The 19,159-nt window shown below is 44.6% G+C and overlaps 1 protein-coding gene and 1 long non-coding RNA gene across 5 annotated transcripts in view; one reads left to right on the top strand and one right to left on the bottom strand.

Moving 5' to 3' along the window:
- CSTPP1 (centriolar satellite-associated tubulin polyglutamylase complex regulator 1) overlaps positions 1-19,159 on the top strand; it is a 235,373-nt gene that overhangs the window by 174,724 nt on the left and 41,490 nt on the right. The window lies entirely within an intron of this gene.
- The window catches only part of LOC143940167 (uncharacterized), a 75,550-nt gene that overhangs the window by 39,446 nt on the left and 16,945 nt on the right, over positions 1-19,159 (bottom strand). The window contains exon 2 of the long non-coding RNA XR_013263827.1: positions 2,924-3,127. This is a non-coding gene — a long non-coding RNA (uncharacterized LOC143940167). The remainder of the gene's footprint in view (positions 1-2,923; positions 3,128-19,159) is intronic.

Raw genomic sequence — 19,159 nt, 5'->3', positions numbered from 1 at the left:
ATAGTGGTTCTAAGGTAGTTTTTTTTTGCCTTAAAGTAGAACTAGAGGCAATTTTTATTTTTTTCATTTTAGATAGAGTAAAGCCTGGTACACACGATCGGACTTTCCCGACAACAAACCCGTGGAATTTTGTTTGAAGGGTGTTGGCTCCAACTTGTCTTGCACACGAATATTGGCCAACAATTATGAACGTAGTGACGTACAAGACGTATGTGATATCTCCATTACGAACACTAGTTTTACAAGACCGAGCACTTCCGGCTCGTCCTTGATGTATGAATGATCCCTGACTTGTGTACACGCGATCAGAAAGTCCGACAACACACATTTGTCGACGAAAAGTTTGAGAGCATGTTAGCCAACATTTGTTGGCGGAAAGTCCGACAACAAATGTCTAATAGAGCTCACATCCAACATTTCCCGTCGGAAAATCTGATCATGTGTACGTGGCATTAGTGAGGGTTGGGGAGATTTACCTTCACTTCCTGTCCCATAACCAAACAGGAAGTGAGAGGAAATCCCTGCAAATTAAGGGAATCTCTTAGGGACCCCCAGGTCACCAGAACTAGTGTCCCTATTGGAAGATTTCCCCTCTATTACTTTTCTGGGGACAACCCAAAATGTGGGATTTCCTTTTCCTTTCATTTTTAATGATAATGGTAAACAGGACAAATAGAGAGGGAGAATCTCCCAAACGGGGGTCACAGGTAGCAATAAACATTGACAGGTATTCTAATCCCTCTCCACTCTATCATAAACTTCTATTCTGCGTGCAGCTCACCCTCCAACCCTCCCTTTTATACTTACCTGAGCCCCATCTCGATCTAGCGATGTGCATGAAAGAAGAAGCTCTCCCAGGTGTCTCTCTCTCCTCATTGGCTCACAGAACAGCAGCTCTTGCTGCTGTCAAAGCCAGTGAGCCAATGAGGAGAGAGTGGAGGCAGGGCTGAGCCATGCTCTGTACAGTGACCATTCATAGGAGCGCAGCCCAGGAGTAAATCTGCTTGAGTGCCCCCATAAACAGGGGCTTGTTATTGCAGGGGGGAAGAGCCAGAACTGCCAGTGGTGGACCCAAAAAGAAGAGGAATAGGGCTGCTCTGTGCAAAACCATTACATACAGCCGGTAAGTATAACATGTTTGTTACTTTAAAAAAAAAATAGAACCTTTAGAATCACTTGAAGCTAGCCATAGATGGAAATTCACCTGGTTCAGCAGGGACAATTTAACAACTTTTATCAAACAAGATGTTGGAAAGTTTTAGTTTGATCAATTGTTGCAGCACTGATCAGCGTAGTCTGACAGCAGAGGAGTCCTTGCTGTCAGAATACATGTGCACAGCAGGGAGGATCCCTCGATCCACCTCACCTTGTGTGGTTGGGAGAATCCGTTTGTTTTTTGTTTATTTATTAATCAGCCTGCTGGCTGATCTGATTAAAAAAAATAAAAAATAACGATCCATCCATGGACAGCCTTAGATGCCTGATCCTACCTGTAAAAGCCCTCCTTGTGTAGATAACTGCCTACGTGCTTCTCTATGCAATGCAGGCAGATCATGGCTGGTGGGAATGGCTGCCAGGGCGCTATCCTTAAAACATCATAACATCTTGCCTCAGTGCTCTTGTCAAGAGTCCTCAACCTTTATGCAGCAAAGACTGGATTCCCGGAGGAGTTATGCAAATTTATGATGGAAAAGTTTCGTTCTGGAGGGATAGCCATACCTAGGCAGGCTGCAGTTGCATGCGCTTCCTTGGGTAACACTCACATGTGATGCTGTGCATCCATGGTTGAAAGAATCAAATCCAGTGAATGAAAGGGGTGGGCCAGGAACAGTCAAACTGGGGATGCAAGGGCTAGATCAGGGGTGTCAAACTCCAATTCATTGTGGGCCACATCAGCATTATGGTTGTCCTCAAAGGGCCAGTTATCTGTAAGACTATATCATTTTATGCCGGGCCTTTTTTCTCAGAGAATAGGTGTAGCAACTCAACCATGCCCCCCACGAACCACATTGAGAGATGGGTGTAACCAAATTGCAGTGGAAGGAACTTAAAGGGGCAATAAATATAAGGAGTGCATTATGTGCAGAGTTCAGAGGTGCACTAAGTACAGAATTCAGGGGAGCGCTACGTACGTAGTGCAGAGTTCAGAGGTGCCCTATGTACATAGTTCAGAGGTGCGCTATGTACAGAGTGCAGAGTTCAGGGTGTACTACGGAGTGCAGGGTTTAGGCGTTTGCTATGCACAGTGTGCAGGAAGGATCTTAAAGGGGTAATAAATATCAGAAGTGTGTTATGTGTAGAGTTCAGGGATGCGCTATGTACACAGTGCAGTAATCAGAGGTGCACTACGTACAGAAATCAAGTGCAAGCTTTTAAAGTTTCTAAATTGGTGACAGCCTGACGGGGTCTGCGAGTGTTTTTGTGAAGTCCAGTGTAATGAGCATAAATCAGATCATCGATAACTAGTGGATAATGGCTTTTCTAGTACTGCCAAAAACAATACATTACGTTTTGGCATCAGGAAACCGGTCAAGTAGTTCTTGGAACAAGGCTTCCAGTGCTAAAACGAGTAACGATACGTTGTTCTCCAAGTGTCCCTAAAGTAAATATATATATAAATCTGATCACTAAACTCTCAGTGGTTGTTTTAACACGTTAAGCAGGTATAATCCACTGTCTTTGCATCAGAAAACCCTCCTTGAGAAATGCCGTGCAGGCAGCTCCGGATTACATGTATACTTGATGTGGCTGCAGAGGCTATAGGAGATCAGCTGCACTGAAATGCAGCAATATTTTGTTAAAAATAAGATGCTTATTATATGGTTTAACAATTGATATCGATTTTAAAACATTCCTTCTTTTTTTTAGTTTTGGCTAGAGATCGACTTACAGTATACAGTTTAAAATTGTCCATCTTTATTACCTTATTCCAAGCAGGGTGGGGAGATTCTTGGCTACCTGGTCTATGGAGTGTTGGAGGCGTTTTCGACCATATCTTCTGGATGTGCCCAGTTATCCACGACTATTAGCTGTGGGCCCTGCACTCCATTTCTATGGTCATGGCAGTCCGAATGCCCCAGGAGATTGGTTACTGTTTGTTGGGCATTGTCGACTCCTTCCTTGGCTTCTGGGAAAGTAACCAGAACCTTGCTTATTATTTAAAATTTTTTAAGCCGGGAAAGCAATGTCTTTCACTGGAAATCCCCCTCTTCACTGGCACTGGATAAATGTAAATTGGTAGTAAATAATGTTCTTCCAATGTATAGAGCCACGTACAACAGCAGAGGATGCCCTTCCAGATTTGATAAAGTGTGGCCCCCCTAGCTTGAGAAGCCTGATACTGCAATTATGACTTGACTTCCTTCTGCAGCCTGATTGGAAGGTACAGTTTTTCTCTATAGTTGGGTCCTTCTTTTAGCATCTCCTTTCACTAGTCCTCCCACTGACACTAAAGATAGAGCATTGTTTACTACCACTGGACACCAGAACATTTTCTACTCCCACTGGCCCTAGTCCTGCCCCCCTACAGTCTAAAGGACAGTAAACTGGCCCTTTGTTTAGAAAGTTTGGAGACCCCTGCACTAGACCTAACTCCTGAAAAAAGCCTTGACTTTTTTACCCCCTTGTCCAACACTTGACCCAAAACCCACAAAACCCTAACCTTGACCATAACTTCTAAACTAAGTCCTCTAAAAATAAACTCACCTAAACCCTAATTCTACTTTAACGCCTTTTGCAACATACTTACCTTTTCTGGTGGTGAAGCAATCAGCACCGCCCTGCACTAAATGACTCAGCACTGAGATGCTAGGGCTAAAGACTCCTAATCCAATATGGCTAAACTCATGTCAAATAACTGGCAAGCCGGTGCTATAAAACTTTCTCTTTTTTTATGATGTTGAGATGTAGTTCAAAATTTCCATGACTTATCCTTACAGAAAATGTATTTGGTGCTATAAATGCATAACCTGACCTTCTGGTGTTCACCAGAGAAGAGATCTTTGTGTATAAGTGAGCCTTTGTGCCAAATACAAATTTATTGTAATGGATACTTGCCGGAGTTCTGTGCATGCCAGGTTCCTGTGTGGCACTAAATTCCTTCTCCTTCCTTTATAGCAACAAATGGAGTCTATGGTGGCTGGGCAGAGGCCCAGAGTGTCATGATGGCATCCAGGGACAGTTGGAGGGGCAGCACTGCCAAGTCTTCAGGAAGGCAGGCTCACTCCTCCTTGTGCACATTTTGTATAATATTCATAGAATCTAAACCATGCTTCCTGCAGATGCTTGATATTTTATCTTGTTGTTTAAATGTTTTACTTTTTTCCTGATGCCTTCAGGTAGATCGGGGACTATAACTGCAGCTCACCTGGCTCCCAGAACCAAAATAGTGACGCTGTGAACCCAAAGGGGCTTATATGGCTGAATGGTTGGGTTCCATCATGGTAATCCAAAGTTCACAAGAAATGGTTTATATGGTTCATCACCACTAATAGAAATCTCTACTGTGTACAATATATAAGCTGCCATTGCTGACCTCCTTCTGAAAATGCTATATCACTGAGATTCTGGTTTCAATACTTTGAGTCACTAAACTCAAAACAGGCATGCAGCAAGTAAAGTCACAGTGGGACCAGAATTCCTGAAATGCAGGTCTTTTTTTCTCAGAGAATATGTACATGAACTTCTCCCTTCCGAGACACCCTTTGTCTCCGCCCCCAACCCACCTCTGAGCGCCATTCCTTGGGACCACCCCTTACCCACAACCCAGTACCAGCCCCTTTAGAGCATATAGAACCAAATATAATTTTAAGTATTAAGTATTTTGTGTGGAATTTGTTAACGATGACCAGAAAGGCAGTAAAATACTGTATATTTAGCAACAATAGGCACCCCAGCGACAATAGATCCACCCCAGCAACAATTGGTTCCCAATAGCCAGCATCAATAGACACTTCAGCAGCCAACAACAAAGACCCTTATTAAAGGGGGCTCCCGGATTTCCGATAAGCCACCCGCCTGCTGACCCCAACAACCAACGGCCAGGGTTGTCGGGAAAAGGCCCATGTCCTCATCAACATGGGGACAAGGTGCTTTGGGGTGGGGGGCCCCCCCTTCCCTCAAAGCACCCCCCCATGTTGAGGGCACGCGGCCTGGTACAGTTCAGGAGGGGGGGCGCTCGCTTGTCCCCACCCCCTTTTTTCCCCGACCGGCCGGGCTGCGTGCTCGGATAAGGGTCTGGTATGGACTTTGGGGGGACACCCACACCGTTTTTATGGCGTAGGGGTTCCCCTTAAAATCCATACCAGGCGACGGGGCTCGCAAGGTGTCAATCTCGCTGATGGAGGCGGCGACATTGACTTCCTTCGCTAGTCCCGTCTACCTGGAGTCACATTCATAATGAACAGACTTTACCACGTGTGTGGGCAAGTCTGTTCATTTGAAAAGTCCGGTGGACTAGTACAGAGACGAGTGGATTGTCCGCTGGAAAGCCGAGTCCGGTGGACAATTTTGAGTCCAGACTTCTTTCAAGGTCCGCCGGGCCTTTTGGGAAGAAAAAGTCCGCCAGAGCCCACACACGGTCGAATTCCGTCAGATAGTCCGATCGTGTGTATGCGGCATAAGTGACACTGGACATCATTCAGCCTAGATGAGCAAAGACATCTAGTGGTTTAGAAGAGGTACTGTGGGTGACAGCTCTGGATTGAAGGCAAGTATTGATGACAGATCTGCTTATCTAATTTTAAAACTGTTGGTGGACATTGTCCATGAATAAATATTTGAATATATATTTAGCCTGAAATTGAGTTTTTAATACTTTCCAATATGTTGACCAGAAATAAACATACAATTTGCTGTGACTTTATTTGCTGCTTGTTTGTTTTAACGACTTAAAGTATCAAAGCCAAAGATTTGGTGTTTAGACTACTACTGGGGCTCCTTGACTGCACAGTATTTTGTTGAAAGGTGAACCAACCCTTTAACCCTGAAGACTAAGAACCATACTGTGAATGCAGAGCATCATGGGTGCACCTGGAGGGGGTATCACTAGAACACGCGTCATTCCCAGTGTATTGGTTGAGGGAGCAGAGCTGATGCAAATACGTTAGCGCTGCTCTCCGCATTGGTAAGACCCAGCCAGCCTGGAGAAGGATAAAGCCTCAGGATCAGCATTTCAGCCAGAAAGCTAGCATTTTCCTAAAGATTAGGACAAAACTCATCCTATGTTGTTTTTCTCAGTATAGGTTTCTTTTAACATCTCAGAAAACGTTGTCTCGGATTTTTAGTGCACGATGGTCCTGTGTGCATCCGTGAGAGTTCTTCATAAACGATAGATGTTTATTACTGCAAAGATGACTAGATAACCATGGTCAGTGCCAAGTTGTAATGAAGCTCCTTCTTTTACGGTCTCTTTAGAGTTTTGCTTTGTCTGAAGTCTTTTTATATCGTACAAGTGTCAGATTACTGCAGGCTGTTATTGCTGTCAGTCATACCAGACATACTCCGCACCCAGTCTACAACAATCTGAGCAAAGCAAAGGCAAGCCTAAGGGCCCATTCACATTGTTGTGCTGCGTTAGCACATGTGTGTTGTAAATGAATAGTATCGCATCACACCAATGTGCAAAAATCACCTTACCGTGCATTGCTGTAATGCATGTTATGGCAACACAATAATGTAAATGGGCCCCTGGAGGGTCCATTTAAAAGGAAGCGATATGACCCTACTGCAGCTATAAGGAAGGCCACATATTTATGCAATTGCAACTTCTTTGCTTAAAATAAAAGGGGGGGTGGTTAACAGGATAGCCGAATCACAGGACTTGTTGAAGTCCTATGACCAGCCTCCTCTCCAATCAAGGAGTTCTCTCTGCTGCTTTAAGCAGCGGGAACCCCGCAACACACAACAAGCTCTGCGCGGTGGCTTACATTTCATGAATAGGCATTAAAAAAGAAGGTCACAGTTTATTCTACAGTTTAAGCAACTGCAACCCTTTGCTTGCGTTTATGCAGCCGTTAGGACACTATTCCTCCTACTGCCACCAATAAGGCACCTTTCCTTCCACCAACACCAACAGAGGGGCAGAATTCCTTCCACTGCTGCCAATGATGGAGCATTATTCCTTACTTTGACACCAACCATGGGGCACAATCTCTTCCACTGATATAGAAGATGGAGCATGATTCCTCACACTGATGCCAGTGGTGGAGCACTAGTCCTTCCACTGATGCCAGTGGTGGAGCACTAGTCCTTCCGCCGATACCAGTGGTGGAGCACTAGTCCTTCTGCCGATACCAGTGGTGGAGCACTAGTCCTTCCGCCGATACCAGTGGTGGAGCACTAGTCCTTCCGCCGATACCAGTGGTGGAGCACTAGTCCTGCTGCCGATACCAGTGGTGGAGCACTAGTCCTTCCGCTGATGCCAGTGGTGGAGCACTAGTGCGTCTCCTACTAACCACAGGTGCTATTTGACAGATGTCATCTTTTTACTCCCACTGGTGGAGCACTAGTCCTTCCACTGATGCCAGTGGTGGAGCACTAGTCCTTCCACTGATGCCAGTGGTGGAACACTAGTCCTTCCACTGATGCCAGTGGTGGAGCACTAGTCCTTCCACTGATGCCAGTGGTGGAGCACTAGTCCTTCCACTGATGCCAGTGGTGGAGCACTAGTCCTTCCACTGATGCCAGTGGTGGAGCACTAGTCCTTCCACTGATGCCAGTGGTGGAGCACTAGTGCGTCTTCTACTAACCACAGGTGCTATTTGACAGGTGTCATCTTTTTACTCCCACTGACCACCCCACCTGAGGCTTTGTGTACTCTGACATTGGGGAATTTTCTACTTCCACTGGCCACAGTCCGGCCCCTCTAAAGCTTAAAGGGCAGTAAATTTGCCCTTTTTTTTTTTTCAAAAGTTTGGAGACCCCTAGTTTATAGCAAAGAGTAGAAAGCAATAATTACTCTCCTCTTATAGATTGGCTACTATTGGCTTGTTCACACCAGTCCATGCTAAAACCGCATGTACAGTGTGTAGAGGCAATGAGGGGTGGTGCAATACTTGTTACAACGCATAACACTGTTTAATTTTTTTAACCTTTTTTTTTTTTCAAACTTTATTGAAATTTTACAAAATTACACTTCATTCAAGTTTATGCACCATGGTTCATTACATTGTGATGCAGTGCGGTGAAATGAGTTGCTCTAGGTAATAATGCAGACAAGCCGAACTTCTGCAGTGTACTGCACTTCAACAAAGCATAATGGTGTGAACAGGCTACACACATTTTTTTCTTTTTCTATATGCTCTTGCATTGAGCCTGTGTTGATCTATTCAGATCAGCACAGATTAACAGATTTTGTGTGAACAGAACTGGCTTTTAAAGGGACTTTAAGGAGCAGTTGGGCATTTTTTTCAGATTCCCCTGAACTCTCCTCTATGATCTTATCAGTACATGTACACAGGGTTTTTTATAGTCCTTTCTAGGCAGTTGAGTTTAGAGCCTTTTTTTTTGGAACGCCAAAAAATGGGCTCAGAAGCTGAGTTTAATGGCATTTCAAGCGCCAAACATGGTAACTCACGTTTAGCGGCGTTTCGTTTTCAGGCGTTTTTCATTTTTGGCTATTTTGAAAAACGCCATAGAAACATTATAAAAACGCCAGTAGATTTGTCTTTCAAAGTTTTTTAACGTTTTTGCAATAGCACTTTTCTGCGTTAGCGGTTTTTAGCTACACATAGGATAACATAGAGGGGAGTTTATGGGCTGTAAAAAAAAATGCCCAAAAACGGCTGTTTATGAGCTTCAGTGTGCATGGAGCCTAAAAGCAAACGCGGCATGTAAATGAGTCAAAACTCCTCCTTCATGTCCCGTGTACATGAAGTCATAGAGTTATCTTCCTCATCCTTGCCTTCCTAGCCAGTGAGCCCTAGAGCAAACATTCAGGACATTCACACTTTCCATGCCATATGCTTGTTCCAAGTGACTTACAAGGTAGTGAAGGCAGGATCAAGATGACAGCCAGAGACTTTTTTTTTTTTTTTCAAAACTAAATCCACAGTCCCCTGCATTACATACTTTGACCCTGATGATATAGACAGAACCTTTCTATCCATTTATCCATGGAGCATTGACAATCCGTGAGGGTGACACCCAGCCTGGACTCTGAACAGAGGCCTTATACAACTGCTCCCCAATCCTCCATTCTCCCCAATCCTCCATTCTTCCCTACCCCCTCTTCACCTTTCCCCTTAATATTATTACTTTTCCCTTCTATTATTTTCTCTAACCTTTCCATCTGATTTGTAAACCCCTTTTCATCCAGTAGAGTTTGACCTTTTCTTAAAAAAAATGGATTCTGCACTACCCATATGAAGCTTTAATGTTGACACCAAAGGCTTACACTCATTATTGCAGGATCTGTAGCTCTACCGATAAACGCCCTATATATTATGTCAGTGTAAATACCATTTCTTTAATTTACCCCACTAAAATACATGCTTTACTGGGGGGACTTCAGTAAAGCAACATTTTTCTGGTTGTATGGCCTTTAACATGCACCTAATTCATGCAAGCTTTTCAACAGTTTCTGTACCAGTTTTGTTGAGGCAGTTCGGACTACCCCAACTTTTAGAATCTAGTGTGATGGCTACAACAGATTCAAAAAGAATAGCCGCCAGTTCACTTATACATAAACTGGTGATAATTAAGACCAAATCTGAGTTGGCGTACAATGCGATACCAGTGCTCAGAGTTGGTCATATGTGTTGTAAAGCTGTCTTTTTAAGTGACAGCTTCCTGCACAGGGCTTGTGGGTTGCTAGGTAGCCTACAGCCACTTGCTTCTTAGCAACCAATGATTCAACTCTGGTCCCATTCAGCTGCCATCTGTGTAAGCCACAAGTTGCTGGAGTATTCCTTATGCCGCATACACATGACCGGACTTTCCAGAAGAAAAGGTCCGACGGTCTTCCGGACAGAGTTCCGACAGACTTCCGACCGAACGGACTTGCCCACGCACGAATGGACCAAATTCCATTTGTTTTGAACGTGATGACGTACGACGGAACTAGAAAAGGAAGTTCAATAGCCAGTAGGCAATAGCTGCCCTAGCGTTGTATTTGGTCCGTCAGACCAGCATACAGACAAACGGTTTTCCCGATAGAAATTGATTCCGTCGGACAGATTTGAAACGTGTTCTATTTCTAGGTCCTTCTGATTTTTTTAAGAAAAAAGTTCAGATGAAGCCCACACATGATCATAATATTCAACAGAATGATTCCATCTGACCTTTTTCTGCTGGAAAGTCCGGTCATGTGTACGCAGCATTAGTATTTATACCGCTAATGGAAGGAAAATGCAGGCCTGCTAACACAGGGAAAGCCAACTGACTGTCTTTAGCACCTATAGACACAGGCCTACTGTGCCTAATGGTAAATCCGACGCGATTGAAAACATTAGTATAGGACGTGTGCTTTAGGTGTAGTTTTTACATGCAGGAAATCTTATCTAATAGCACACTTGTATTGTTAAACTTGTACAGAGTGCCCAATTAATGTTCATTAAGATGGAGCTAGCCTCTAATTTGGCAGCGGTTCAAAATCCCTACCCCACCCTATCCAAGACTTAATAAAAGAGAAGACGTTTGGCATAGAAGAACTTCGGTAGATTATCTAACAGCTTTTTTTTTTTTTTTTCAAACATGCCCACTAAGAAAATTTAGCTCTTGAAGTCCAAAGCATTTGCTGGAGGACATGAGGCTCCGTTCACTAAACTGTAAAGCATGTGTTATTTATTTGCCATAACGGTCGTAAGTGTCTGCCTTGTGACTGTCAACTCTCATTGGCCTCCTCTGCTTAAAATAACAGGGCATGTAATAAAGATTATATTTTAGGGAGCTGAAGGATATCTAAACCCAAAAAACAAATGTAATATAGCCCAGTTTACCAGTCCTTAGATGTGGTGGCTGCATTGACAAAAACAGGCTGCCTGCATGCAGCTCAGAGCTGCTTGGAACAAACGATATGGTTAATGCGTCCATGTGAGCGAGCCCCATAGTATATGAAGCCACCATTTTTTTTTCCATTTTGGGTAGAGTAATGCCCCATACACACTATCAGAAATTCCGCCAGCAAAAGTCTGAGAGCTTTTGGTCGGAAAATGCGATCGTGTGTATGCTCCACCAGACTTTTGCTCGCGGAATTTCAGCCAGTGAAAGATTAAGAGCATGTTCTCAATTTTTCAGTCGGAAAAAGTTCCGATCGGAAATTGCGATCGTCTGTATAAATTCCATTGCGGAAAATTCCTACTCCTTGCTCGGAAACAATTTGACGCATGCTCGGAAGCATTGAACTTAATTTTCTCAGTTCGTCGTAGTGTTGTGCGTCACCGCGTTCTTGTCGAAGGTTCAGAGAACTTTTGTGTGACCGTGTGTATGCAAGACAGCTTGAGCGTAATCCTGTCGGAATTCTGTCCTGTCGGAATAACAGTGTAAATTTGCTGTACCCTCAAAATAACTCAACACACAGCCATTAATGTCTAAACCGCTGGCAAAAAAAGTCCAAATTGGGCCCAAAATGTCAATATTTTGTGTGGCCACCATTATTTTCCAGCACTGCCTTAACCCTCTTGGGCATGGAGTTCACCAGAGCTTCACAGGTTGCCTCTGGAGTCCTCTTCCACTCCTCCATGACGAGATCATGGAGCTAGTGGATGTTGGAGACCTTGTGCTCCTCCACCTTCCATTTGAGGATGTCCCACAGATGCTCAAGAGGGTTTAAGTCCGGAGACATGCTTGGCCAGTCTATCCTCAGCTTCTTTAGCAAGGCAGTGGTCATCTTGGAGGTGTGTTTGGGGTCGTTATCAAGTTGGAATACTGCCCTGCGGCCCAGTCTCCGAAGGGAGGGGATGATGCTCTGCTTCAGTATGTCACAGTACATGTTGGCATTCATGGTTCCCTCAATGAACTGTAGCTCCCCAGTGCTGGCAGCACTCATGTAGCCCCAGACCATGACACTCCCACCACCATGCTTGACTGTATTCAAGACACACTTGTCTTTTTACTCCTCACCTGGTTGCCGCCACACACGCTTGTCACCATCTGAACCAAATAAGTTTATCTTGGTCTCATCAGACCACAGGAAATGGTTCCAGTAATCCATGTCCTTATTCTGCTTTTCTTCAGCAAACTGTTTGCGGACTTTCTTGTGCATCATCTTTAGAAGAGGTTTCCTTCTGGGACGACAGCCATGCAGACCAATTTGATGCAGTGTGTGGCATATGGTTTGAGCACTGACAGGCTGACCCCCCACCCCTTCAACCTCTGTAGCAATGCTGGCAGCACTCATACATCTATTTCAAAAAGACGCTGGGTATGACGCTGAGCACGTGCACTCAACTTCTTTGGTCGACCATGGCGAGGCCTGTTCTGAGTGGAACTTGTCCTGTTAAACCGCTGTATGGTCTTGGCCGCCGTGCTGCAGCTCAGTTTCAGGGTCTTGCCAATCTTCTTATAGCCTAGGCCATCTTTATATAGAGCAACAAATTATTTTTTTTTAGATCCTCAGAGAGTTCTTTGCCATGAGGTGCCATGTTGAACTTCCAGTGACCAGTATGAGAGAGTGAGAGCGATAACACCAAATTTAACACACCTGCTCCCAATTCACACCTGAGACCTTGTAACACTAATGAGTCACATGACACCGGGGATGGAAAATAGCTAATTGGGCCCAATTTGGACATTTTCACTTAGGGGTGTACTCAGTTTTCTTGCCAGCGGTTTAGACATTAATGGCTGTGTGTTGAGTTATTTTGAGGGGACAGCAAATTTACACTGTTATACAAGCTGTACACTCACTACTTTACATTGTAGCAAAGTGTTGTTTCTTCAGTGCTGTCACATGAAAAGATATAATAAGATAATGTGTGTGTGTGTGTGTGTGTATGTGTGTATGTGTATATATATATATATATATATATATATATATATATATATATATATATATATATATATATATATTGATTACATTTTTGTGCATGGAGGTTTAGATAACCTTGGTTTTTGTACTGCTTCTAATGTGTGTTTACCGAGGATCTTATGTCGTGTACACAAGACTGGACTTTCCAGCAGACTAGGTCCAACGGTCTTCCCGGCGGACTTTCCGCGGAGTTCCGACGGACTTTCCAAACTAACGGACTTGGACACACACAAGCACCCCAAAGTCCGACGGATTCGAATGTGATGACATACGACCGGACTAGAATAAGGGAGTTCATAGCCAATAGCTGCACTAGCGTTGGTTTTCGTCCGCCGGACTAGCATACAGACGAACGGATTTTTCGACCGGACTCGAGTCTGTCAGAAAGATTTGAAACATGTTTTTAGACAGCAAAGGTCCGATGAAGCCCACACATGAACGAATTGTCCAGCGAATTTGTTCCGTCGGACCTTTGCTGTCAAAGTCCAGTCGGGTGTACGCGGCATTAGCCTGCAATTGTCTTCCATTGGCAATGATGATTGCCGACTGTGATCATAAACATAAACAAAATGGAAGAAATGTGCTGCAGCAAATCAGATTTATGCTTCGGCGACTGTGGCATGCCATAGACTGATGCCAGACATGTTCTGATTTTCTTCTCTGCTTCCCAGTTACATCTTTTCTATTTTTTCTTTTAACACTCAGCCGTCTGACGGAGCAAGATGCTAAATGATATTTCACGCTGCTGTTCCCTTTCCCAGAGTTGCCCAGGGAGAGATTATATGACTTGTCTGTCATGGTGTTCCTGTGTGTAAAGCTGTTTTCCAGCATCCCAATTTACATTTATCACAAGTACAGATACTCATTACTTTGCGGTTTGCTGCCCCGAACTCTACTGCTGAGTCTCCCCCTGCTGCCTGCAGGGAGTATTGTTCTGTATTTTTTTACTTTTGGTAAAAAAAAGAAAAAAGTAAAAAAAACAAATAATTGTGTTGGAAATAAATAACAGTAAAAACAAAACATAATATAAGGAAAGCTCACAGGGGGCATCTAGTTTTCTTGTTTTAAATAATGTGATTTTACAAGGAGTTACTACGCCAATAAGGATTGACAACAAAGCTCAATATTTTTATTTCTTTTTTTAAGTATGTTTTTAAATTTTTTGCCATAAGATGCATGTCAAGAATAGAAGTATACAGGTAACACTTGATACATGATGTTTCGAATGTCTCATGCAGGGGAGCTTTAATTCTAACCAATAAAAATAATCAAATAACTCAGTTTTCCTTGGTTGACACACAAACGAGGTATGGTAATACCTTGGATTACAAGCATAATTTGTTTCAGAAGAATGCTTGTAATCCAAAGCACTCGTATATCAAAGCGAGTTTCCCCATAGGAAATAATGGAAACTCAGATAATCCGTTCCACAGCCACTGCTTGTCTATGCAGTACCACATGTGGCCAGAGATGTGGGGGGGGGGGGGGGCGCCGGAGACGCTGAGAGACACTCAGGAAAGGAGTGTTTCCGAGCGTCCCCAGCACCCCTGAACCTCTGGCCTAATGGGGTAATGCACACCCCAGAGGCTTTAATCCTGCTTGTCTTGCAGGACAACACTCACAAACCGAGTCAGGATTAAAAAACAAAAAACAGCTCGTATTGTGAAACGTCCGTAAACCACGTTACTCGCAATGCGAGGTTCCACTGTATAAGCAGGGCACCTCCAGCACTGAATGCATTTAATGGCAAGGGATGCTTAGTTGTGCTTAGGGGTCTAGTAATGCTGTCTGCTGGAGGATCTATTGTTGCTGGGGTAGGGGGGTTCAGTTGCTGCTGAAAGGAATCTACTGTTGACGGATTGTTCTATCGTTGTTGGCTGCTGGAGGGTCTGTTGATGCTGGCTGCTAGATCTATTTTTGCCAATAGTCTACTAATGCTGGGGTGGATCTATTGTTGCTTTGGGGGTATTTTGTTTGGGAGGTCTATTGTTGCTAGGGGGTACTATTTTTGAAAGGGAGTGTATTGTTGCTGGCCTCAGGGGATATATTATACAGTGGAACCTTGGATTACGAGCACAATCCATTCCAGGAGAATGCTTGTAATCCAAAGAACTCGTATATCAAACCGAATTTCCCCATAGAAGTCAATGCAAATGAAGATAATGCGTTCAGCATTGACTTCTATTACATGCAATACCGCATGTGGCCAGAGGTGGGGGGGCACCGTCGAGCCTCGGAAATACTCAGGGACAGCACGGCTGAATGCGGAAAGGCTCAGAAACTCTCGGGAACAGAGTATTTAAGAGTGATTCCTAGTATTTCCGAATGGCTTGAACTGCTCCGAACCATTCCGAGTGTCGCCGGCGCCCCCGCACCTCTGGCCAAATGCGGTACTGCACACCCCATTAGCTTGAAATCTGCTCATTTTGTGAGACAACACTCACAAACCAGTATAAAAAAAAAAAAAGTTGCTCATCTTTCAAAACGCTTGTTAACCGCGTTACTCGTAAACCAAGGTTCCACTGTACAGCTTATAACAAATTCCATAGCACCGTAAAATGATACTTGGTTCTGTATTCTCTAAAAGGGGTGGTGTTGGGAGGTGGATAGGGGGAGGAATTAAGGGACAGTGCTCGGAGGTGGATAGGGGGAGCGGAAACAAGGCAGGACTTGAAAGGTGGAGTTCCTGCACCTATTATCTGAGAAAAAAAAGCCCTAGGTATAAGCATAATTTGCATCAAGAAAGAGAAGATGAAAAAGGTTGATGGAGAAAGGAGAAGAGATGCCGTAGCGAATGGATAAATGGGAGGTTTGGAAAGGGAAGCGGGTATAGAAGGATTGGGTTATATCTGTGCGCACAACTAAGGAAAAGAGGGGGAATAGGGTACAGGATAACAGAAAAATTAGTAACTTAACAATGAACTATTTCCACAAGAATTTTTTTTTTTTTTTTTTTTCATGTTCTGAATTTTACATTTTTTTTTACAGATAGCATGCTAAGTGGTTAATGCCAATCTTGATTCGGTCAATAATGTTTGTGTTTAGCTGAACTTGGCTCTCTGCAGAGGTCTGAGAGTCTGGTGATCTGTATCTGCAGTGGAAGGATCTCCCTGCTTCTACCTGATTCATTCTGTAGGTCTGTGCTTTCTCCATCTCTCCTACTGTTTCTTCTTCAGTACCCCACCAGTTTTTAGCATTTGGTGATTAAGCCACGATTGTACAGCACCGACCGCCCACCTTCAGCTAACGAGACATTCAGTAAACAGTAATGTCGCAAGAGTAAACAAACCCTATTAGTTGGGGGGGGCACTAAACTTGGCACAGGTAAATAAAGCTCTGCTCCTCTAATAAGATGGCTATCTCCATACAGAGACAAAGTGTAGCATGGCATGGTATGTCAGTACTGGGGAAAGATCAACTGCAGGGACCCACAGAAAAGATCAATGACTGGTCCTTTTTTTGCTTTGATTTTATTTATTATTTTTATTTTTTATTGTGCACTATTCCACCCCTCTTTAAAAGTTAGGGGCTGTGTTGTGAAATGAAGACTCACTTGCTAACAGAGTCTTTGGTACAGTATGCGTAATTTACAGCTATACCGCCACACCATAATATTCAAGTCCAAATACAAGTTCATTACAAAGGCAAATAGTTTGCAAAGCCAACACGTTTCGGAGGCGGTACCTGTGCCCCCTTCATTAGGGCTTGGAAAACGTGAACCAGTATATTTGGACTGGACTCAATATTTAGTCTATAGTTAAATTATACTGAGATAATTAAACAAGGGGGGGGGGGGGGGGGATCTGGCTCTCCAAATGTTGTATGTCTCTCAAGTGGATAGTTCAAACTGCTAAAAAGTCTTAGTCCAAGAACAGTGAGTAGAAAGAGAGTAAAAGAAGTCAGCCATCCTTATGCTGCATACACACGATTGAATTGTCCGGCGGACTTAATCCGCCGGACCACAGTACGCCGGACAATTCAATCGTGTGTGGGCTCCAGTGGACTTTTTCATTGTAAAGTCCGGCGGACTTAGAAAGTAGTTTTGACTCAAAATTTGTCTGCCGGACTTGGCTTTCAGCGGACAATCCGTTTGTCAGTGTGCTAGTCCGGCGGACTAAGAATGACACATGCTCTTAAGCAAGTACGAGAAGGAAGCTATTGGCTACTGGCTATTGAACTTCCTTTCTCTAGTCCCGTCGTACGTGCTGTACGTCATTGCGTTAGAAATCATCGGAGTGTCCGTGTGTGGCCAAGTCTGTTCGTGGGCTCACATTTAGAGTGTCTTTGTTGTGGAGTTAGACAAGAAATAGCAGGAAAGCATTTTGGATCCATAGAAGGGACCATTTTGTGTCACAGATATGTATTTGATTTACAGTATTAACTTTTATACATCATTTAGGTTCTAATTATCTAAATATTATTATTATATGGAAATCCTCTTTTAAAGAGAATTTTGGGAATCGAAAAATAAAATAAAATAAAATGATATATTCGCCTCGGACCGATTCTGCATTTGCCCCCTCCACTTCTGAGTCTGAGAACTGGGAAATCAAAGACCTCTGATCATTCAGTTCTTGGTCTTCAATGAGCAGAGAACCAGCTCACTGCTCTTCCCCTCTAATGCTCTAGAGTGCTGGGCTGGGCAGGGAGTGGCTGGCTTAATCTCCCAGAGACTCACTGAGAGGCTAAGCCAGCTGTCGATCCAGTCACCTGGGTGGATCCTGACAATGAAGTCAGGATCTCTCCAGAGTCTGGGCCAGCTTTGTGACGTAAGCTGACAGTGGACTTTAATCTCCTGATAGCTAAAAACGGATCACAGGAGTGCAAAATGAAGTGCATTTCTACGACCCACAAGAGAAAGCTCTTTTGGCCCTAGTCCTCCTTTAGTGGAGACAGTTGGGTTGATTTACTAAAACGTTAGAGTGCAAAATCTAGTACAGCTGTGCACAGGGCCGCTGATAGAAATCATGGGGCCCCGTACAGCCTACCTGATGGGGCCCCCTTCAGCTCCACCCTGGCCCCGCCCCTGGTCCCTCCTTTAGCCCCACCCTGCCCCCTCCCCAGACCCCGCCTTGAAACAAAGTGCAGGTTTGTCTACAAGTGATAGGCATGGGTGGCACTGTCTGCAGCACATTACGGCATGGCTGGCACTGTCTGCAGCATATAACGGCATTGGCGGCACTGTCTGTAGCACATTATGGCATTGGCGGCATGGGTGCCACTGTCTGTAGCACATTACGGCATTGGTGGCACTGTCTCTGCAGGCAGCACATGCGTTATGCGCCATAATGCATGTGCTATCCGGCAGACAGTGCCGCCAATGCCGTAACGTGCTGCAAACAGTGCCAGCCGTGACACTAATGGCATAACGCATTTGCTACTTGCTGACAGCACCACCCATGCCGCCAATGCCATATTGTGCTGTAGACAGTGCCACCCATGCCGCCAATGGCATAATGCCATTGGCAGCATGGGTGGCACTGTCTCTGCAGGCATCACATGCGTTATGACATTAGCGTCATGGGTGGCACTGTCTGCAGCACAATATGGCATTGGCGGCATGGGTGGCACTGTCTGCAGGCAGCACGTCTTATGGGCCATAACGCATGTGCTACCCGCAGACAGTGCCACCAATGCCATATTCTGCTCCAGACAATGCCACCCATGCCGCTAATACCAGAATGTATATATGCTGCGGCATCAGTAGATCTTGAATCCCCACCCCAAGCAAGCACACACCTGTGTCATTTTTAGCCAGGCCCCATGAGACACTTCTTCCCTGATCCTGCTGCTGCCTGGACTGGAGTGCCCACAAATGATTCCATTCAGATGCAATGTCAATGATGCCAGCTACTTCTTTTTTGTGTTCTGCCACCGCCGCTCGCCTCAGTGACACTTCTCTCATGAGGAGGAGGAGGAATCACTCTACCGCGCCAGGGGGACGGCGCGATAGAGGACACACTGGCTGGGACTTGAGCCACAGCCAGCATGAGGCGTGGGTGCGGAAGAGGCATTCTTCCGCACCCGCAATAGAGGAAATAGTCCCTCCCCTGCCGCCACCTAGTCTGCAGATAGCTATCTGCACAAAAAAAAAAACTAAAGATAACGGGGGGGGGCTGGCGATTTAGGCTATTTGGTTGGTAGTTGAATCAGACGGACTCTGATTGGCCATGGCTGGAGGATTTTTTTTTA

The sequence above is a fragment of the Lithobates pipiens genome, unplaced genomic scaffold (genome assembly GCF_037356315.1).
Source record: "Lithobates pipiens isolate NorthernLeopardFrog02 unplaced genomic scaffold, aLitPip1_a1.2 Scaffold_10, whole genome shotgun sequence".
NCBI classification, from domain to species: Eukaryota; Metazoa; Chordata; class Amphibia; order Anura; family Ranidae; genus Lithobates; species Lithobates pipiens.
The sequence above is the reverse complement of the archived record's forward strand: the minus strand, read 5'-3'. Positions and strand labels throughout refer to the sequence as shown.